A 7,285-nucleotide genomic window follows, 5' to 3' on the forward strand; every position below is an offset into this window, starting at 1 on the left:
GCCGTGGTGCCGGCCTTCAGGTTGACTGGATTCAGGAACTCCATCGATTTGGTCTGGACGCCTCTGCTCTCCAGCTGCCTCAGCTCTCTTCCATCCCAGGCTGTAGCAGACAGGCTCCCTCCACGTGGGCACACGCAGCTTCGGGCTCACGTCATCGCGGCCCAGGCCCTCTGGAAGAAGGAGAGAGTCTCTCTTCTGGGGATAGCGGCCCCCAGCCTTCTTGTCCTGCTCCTCAGGATATGGAACCTCTGCCTTGTGAGCAAGCTGGAGCGGGAGTGATCGGGTCCCAGTAGTACAGCCTGCTGCACGTGCAGAAGAACTTCTGTCCCACAGTGGAGTCTGGACAGGGATGGGACCTCCCATCCTCTGCCTTGAATCTGCCTGGATATAGCTTCTGCAACACAGAGTTGGGGTGATGAGAGATGCTGATGGCCTGCCCTTCCTGGAGTGAAACCATAGCCCTAGACTGGGAGCTGGGAGGAAATGGAGTCCCATCTCTTTGGTTGCATCTTACAAAAGTAGAGATTCCATCAGACTGAGCTGGGAAGTGGGAAGCAGTTTGTGGCTCAAATGTCACAGACTCCCATTTAAGTAACAAGTTCATTACTCTTACTAAGGTTTACCAGTAGATTTTCTTGGATAAATGTTTCTCTATTTGCTGTATGTTCTTAGGACAATTCCAGAGACTTTATTATTTTTTTAAATTTTTTTAAAAGATTTTATTTATTTATTTGAGAGAGAGAATGAGATAGAGCATGAGAAGGGGGAGGGTCAGAGGGAGAAGCAGACTCCCCGCTGAGCAGGGAGCCCGATGCGGGACTCTATCCCGGGACTCCAGGATCATGACCTGAGCCGAAGGCAGTCGCTTAACCAACTGAGCCACCCAGGTGCCCCCAGAGACTTTAAATGGTTGGGTTTTTAAAATAATTTTCACCAGTTAAATGGTTGTTTCACTGGGAAAACTGTCTACCGACCTCACCCCACCATTTTGGAAGTCCATACTTCAAGTTTTTTTTTTTAAAGGTGAAAAATAAGTTTGTTTGATAGTACTATAAACTCATGATTCAAACATATTCCATGCGTTTCAATCCACTGCAATTATCCTATTGATGCTCAAATTATCCCAACTGTGACTAGGGAAAACTTCTTTAGGTTGGCTCCTAAGTCCTTTTGACATGATCCTAACAGTTGTTGACAGCTTTCTTGCTGTTAAAATACTGTGTACATTCTACTTGCTTCGGCAGTTACAAATACTGAAATTGGAATGATACAGAGATTAGCATGGTCCCTGTGCAAGGATGACACACAGATTTGTGAAGCGTTCCATATTTTTACATACCATAGATTTCACTCATGTGTAAAACTTAAGAAACGAAACAAATGAACAAGGAAAAAAAAGAGACAAGGCAGAAAAACAGCCTTTTAACTACAGAGAACACACTGATGGTTACTAGAGGGGAGGTGGGTGGGGAGATGGGTAAAATAGGTGAAGGGGATTAAGAGTACACTTATCTTGATGAGTACTCAGTAATGTACAGAATTGTTGAATCACTATATTGTACACCTGAAACTAATATAACACTATGTTAACTACACTGGAATTAAAATAATACATACATACATACATACATACATACTGTATACATTACCCACAGAATGCTTTTGAAAAACAGAAAGGTCACACTTACCAGTACCAAAAGGAGTATATATGGCTTCCAAAGAAATGAAGATAAAAGCAAACACTCAAAAGGGAAAAAGAGATTAAAAAATCATAAAACAAATTTAAAAAATAAGGAAACATTAAACATAGAATAAAAAGGGATGCCTGGGTGGCACAGCCAGTTAAGCATCTGACTCTTGGTTTTGGCTCAGGTGGTGATCTCAGAGTCATGAGATCGAGCTCCGAGTTGGCTTCGTGCTCAGCATGGAGTCTGCTTGAGATTCTCTCTGCCCCTCCTGCTCACGCTCTCTTTTTCTCTCAAATAAATAAATCTTTTTTTAAAAAAGATAGCATAAAAATATGACATGAATAATAAAAAATGTATTAGTCATCATAATAAATATATTGGAATCTACCCCCTATTAAAAATTAAGATTCAAAAAGAAAACAAGATTCACAGGGGTCCCTGGCTGGCTCAGTTGGTAGAGCATGTGACTCTTGATCTCAGGGTTGTAAGTTCAAGCCCCACATGGGTTGTAGAGATTACTTAAAAAAAAAAGACAAAAATAAATAAAAATTAGGATTCACAAATTGGATTAAGAATTCTATTTTATGTTATTTAAATGAAACAAAATGAAACAAAAAGATTAATGTAAAGGACGGGGAAATATAAAAGAAATGCAAATGAAGAGAAATCAAAGATGAAAATACTTACATTAGTACAATTTGACATTTAAAAAATGACACTGGAATTTATAAAGCCAAAATATGAAGAAGGATAGAATATCACTTAATAATACGATTAATAAGTGTTGTTTAATAGCTTCCTGGAAAGAAACATGTATTGAATACTAGATAATATACTGGTTTTTTTTCCTAGTGTCATGTAGCATTTACAAAAACTGAGTATATAGCTGTACTAACAGTGGCATGTAAGCAGGGTTCAAATCCTAAAGAAGACTCACAGGACCCAAAATGACATGGCTTACAAATGTACAGTTTATTATAGGGAAAGGACATGCTATAGCAACAGCACAAAAGTCAGAATATACATCACAGTGTATGATTCATAGCAGGGGTCTGGAGAGGCCAGGTGCAGGCTCCTATTGTCCTCTTCTTCTGGTCCTAGTGATGTTCTGTACTCATATCTTCCCTGCCCAAGCCTCGAATCAGCCATTTCTTTAAGGAGCACTGGTTCCGTTTATTGGAGAATGGTATTTAGGAACAAAGATCTGGGTGCTAGGTGTGCTCATTGCTGCTGGGGTAGCACTGCTTCTAGAACATTTCAGAAACCAGAGCCAGAAAATATATCTAAGTATACTACCCTAGTACGTATCTATGTACATATCTATATGTACATATCTATATTTCTGTATGTATCTACCAACTAGAGTACATTTATGTACAGTTCTTTTTATTGTTAGCCTTATAATATCGAGTCAAAACACCAGTTTTTCTTTTTTTTAAATTGAAGTATAATTGACATACATTTTATTAGTTACAGCTGTACAACATAATGATTCAATATTTGTATATACTGCAAAATGATCACCCCATTAAGTCCAGTTAACATCTGCCACCATATACACATTTCTTGTAATGAGAACTTTAAAGACTTCCTCTCTTAGCAACATTCAAATATGCAATATAGTAATATTAACTATAGTCACCATGCTGTACATTACATGCCCATGACTTAGGAAGTTTGCACCTTTTTAAAAAAATATTTTATTTATTTGAAAGAGAGAGAGCACAAGTGGGGGAATGGCAGAGGGAAAGGTGAAGTAGGCTCCCCGCTGACCAGGGAGCCCGACGCAGGGCCTGATCTCAGGGCCTCGAGATCATGACCCGAGCCGAAGGCAGATGCTTTAACCAAATGAGCCACCCAGGCACCCGGAAGTTTGCACCTTTTGACTCCCTTCATCCATTTTGCCCACACCTCACCCCTCTCCTCTGGCAACCACCAATCTATTCTCTGTGTCCATAAACTTAAAAGCAGTTTTTCAAAGTTACTTAACATTCCCCCCTACCCTCTTCAGCAAAGTTATACCATACAGTTTTAATACCATTAGATTCTTTTGTCACATGCTGCATTCCATCCCAGGATCACTGACAATCAGATGGATTTTTAAAAATTTGCGAACAATAAAGTTCATTCTTGGTGGTGTAACATTCTATGGGGTTTTTAAAAAAGATTTTATTTATTTATTTGACAGAGAGAGACACAGCAAGAGAGGGAACACAAGCAGGGGGAGTGGAAGAGGGAGAAGCAGGCTTCCCGCTGAGCAGGGAGCCCAATGCAGGGCTCGACCCCAGCACCCTGGGACCATGACCCGAGCCGAAGGAAGATGCCCAACCACTGAGCCACCCAGGCGCCCCCATTCTATGGGTTTTTGGCAACTGTAGAGTCATATATATCTACCCCACCCTTGTACAGCCCATTATATACTCAACCTTTCCCTCTCCCACAATCCCTGGCAACCACTGCTCTGCTTTCCATCCTGTGGTAGACTGAATAATGACCTGAAAAAATATGCAAGTCCTAATCCCTCCAACCTGTGAATGTTACATCACATGGTAAAAGAGACTTTGCAGATGTGATTAAGAATTTCGCCATGGGGAGATTATCCTGGATTATCCAGGTGAGTCCTAAATGTAATTACAAAGGTCCTTAAAGGAGAGCAGCAAGACAGTCAAAGGAGGTAGTAGGAGACATGAGGGTGGAAACAAGAGGTTGGAGTGAGGTGAGGAAGGAGTCACAAGCTATGTAATACAGGCAGCCTCCAGAAGGCAGAAAAGTTATGGAAATGAATCCTCTCTTGGAGCCTCCAGAAGGAACCAGTCCTACAGCCCCTTGACTTTAGCCTAGTGAAACTGATTTTTTTTTGAAATTTTTTTATTGTTATGTTAATCCCCATACATTACATCATTAGTTTTAGAGTGAAACTGATTTTTTACTTCAGGCTTCCAGAACTGTAAGAGACTAAATTTGTGTGGTTGTAAGCAACCAAGTTTGTGGTAACTTTTTATAGCAGCAGTGGGAAACTAATACATCTCCCTATAGTTTTGCCTTTTGCACAATGTCTTATGAATGGCACTATACAATACTTCGGGGTCTTAGAATCTGGCTTCCTTCACTTGGCAAAATGTATTTACAATTCATCCATGTTTATGTTATATATATTGTACCACTAAGAAATAAGATTCATTCATGTCAAGTGAATCAGTAGATCTTTCCTTCTTATCACTGACTAGTACTCCACTGTATGCATGTGCCAGTTTGTTATCCATTCACATGTTGAAGGACATCTGGTAGTTTCTGATGAATAAAGCTGCTATAAACATTTGCATACAAGTTTGTGTGTGCACATAAATTTTCCTTAGCTATTAAAGAAAACTCATAGGTATTCATAGCTTTTAGGACATGGAGATGGCAATTTAAATATCATTACCAGGGAAACACATTATTAAGTAATACAAACAAAAAGAATTACAGGCTTTTTAAGGCCAAAGTTACGTTCACAGAACAAGCCAGAAGTTTTGAGTTCCAGATGTCTTACAATACCCCTTTGTTAGTAATAACATTTTCAAGGACATATTAAGAAACCAGAAAATCATCTTATTCTGTTGCTGGGATTTCTTATACTGGCAGTTAGGACAGCCTGTGGTTTCCCAGACCAAATGCTAAAATTCCATTATTTAGAACCGAAAGAAATAAAGACAGATCTCAGAAGATTAAAACTTACTATGGAAAGGAAAAGGGCAAAATAGAACTATAAACAATTGGAATATTACCATGGAATGTTACCCATCCTACAGTGTGAACAGCAAAAACTGACAACATCTGAATTTCTGATTTATTATACTGGCAACCCATTTACCTCTAGTCCTTAGTACTGTTGCCACAAAACTTTTCAAATAATTTCATGAAGTCATTAAAACTTACCTGTTTTTTCCAACAGATGTGCAGTGACACCTCTGTCAGTGGAGTATGCCTGAACAAAACAAAAAATAAGTCATTCAAACATAAAAGTGGCAAAAATTTTCCCTAAGGGACCCAAACTACAGAGGAACAATTCTGAGTTGTACCCCTCAATGCAAAATCAGGTACAAGTCACACACCTATCGAAAAGGCTTATAAAACTAACTGCAAAGTGTCTAATAAATATTCATCGGGGTTTGAGATTTTTCTCCTACTTACAAGCTAATGAAGTAGCCTGTTTTCATTTACTGGATGCCAGCAGCATGGTAAGCAGTCTGAGCATCATCAGCATATTTGTATGGGTTCCCCACTCCCCAAGTCCCACAGGGGCCATGCCGAGGGGCCCAGTGGACACATTGTGTATATCATGTACTTTTGCATTGCAGCTGAGGAATACTGGCCTTGGGGGAATTCACATCTTCTAGAGCAAGCCTCTAATTTGTTGAGAAGGAGATATCACCTCATCCCATCTTCCAACAATAGCATGCCCAGAGAGAAAGCAGGCTATCTATCCTTCCACATGAAGCGGACAATAAGAGGTCCTGCCCAAAGTTTTGCTCCCAGGAATATTTTCCTTCACCACCGTCTTTCAGGGGCTAGAATGCATCCATTTTTAAGCTGGTGCCAGCAAACCGTGTGTAAACCAGGCCTGTGCTTTTTCTCTGTTAACCAGTCATAGAGAACTCTCTGCGAAGTCATAAATGTGGGTTAGGGGAGAAGTAAATCAGTAGAAGCAAGTACCATGGGAGTTTAAAACATCGCCTCATGCACTTCACTTGTGCCTTCTGACAGCTTGGACTCAATCATGTATATACAGCGTTACCATTTTCTACTGGAATACTGTTGTCACATCCTATTTTAGGGTTTCCATGGATCAGACGACACTCACTTCCTATGGTCATTTCAAGTGGCACACCTCACTCTCCTTTCAACTTCCAGATTTCTTGCCCATGCTTTTCATTGAGTGAACCTATCCAGAAGCAGGAGTGCAAAGAAACCTATTGATACTGCCCCCTCCCATGACACAGAGCAGGTAGAGAGGGTGGAGTGAATCTGGAAGGGCAAATGGAAGATATCTAGCACAGCCCATAAATGGCATTGATGTCACTGGCATGATTTTCTAAAACATTAAGCCATTCTTGGGAAAGTTCCAAACAAAACAACACACGCTCCTTTCAATTTACACAGTAGTTCCGTTCCTGGAAAATTCCAGGATATTAAAACCATGCAAAAAATACTTTGAGTTATGCTCACTTCAGCAGCAATATACTAAAATTGGAATTATACAGAGAAGATAAGCATGGTCCCTGCACTAGAATGACATGAAAATTTGTAAAAAGCATCCCATATTTTTAAAAATAAATTTTAGAAAGAGAAAAAAGTACATTGAGTTTACATGCAAAATGAGGTCAGGTTCAGGTTCAGATGATTATAAATAAGTTTTTCATACACATGAATGCCTAGGGGGATGTTTGAAAATTACATAAGATGTAGGAAAATTTATCCTCGTAAGAAAGGCACATGCATTGAAGGACATATGACATTCTTGGCTTCTGCCCAACTAACTAATCCCCAGCCAGGGGGTTCCCGTCAATCACTGCAACAACCATAGTAACCCCACGTGTTTTCAAAGCATACCCTTG

General features: G+C 40.0%; 2 non-coding genes across 2 annotated transcripts; both read left to right on the forward strand.

Annotated features, from left to right (window-relative positions):
- Positions 1 to 1,230: 1,230 nt before the first annotated feature.
- Positions 1,231 to 1,333, forward strand: LOC115944073 (U6 spliceosomal RNA). Its single transcript, XR_004078655.1, has one exon. It is a non-coding gene; the product is annotated as a U6 spliceosomal RNA (small nuclear RNA).
- Positions 1,334 to 6,889: 5,556 nt separating this feature from the next.
- On the forward strand, positions 6,890 to 6,996 carry LOC115944072 (U6 spliceosomal RNA). Its single transcript, XR_004078654.1, has one exon. It is a non-coding gene; the product is annotated as a U6 spliceosomal RNA (small nuclear RNA).
- Positions 6,997 to 7,285: the final 289 nt, after the last annotated feature.

The sequence above is a fragment of the Leptonychotes weddellii genome, chromosome X (assembly GCF_054177405.1).
Source record: "Leptonychotes weddellii isolate Sample4059 chromosome X, ASM5417740v2, whole genome shotgun sequence".
NCBI classification, from domain to species: Eukaryota; Metazoa; Chordata; class Mammalia; order Carnivora; family Phocidae; genus Leptonychotes; species Leptonychotes weddellii.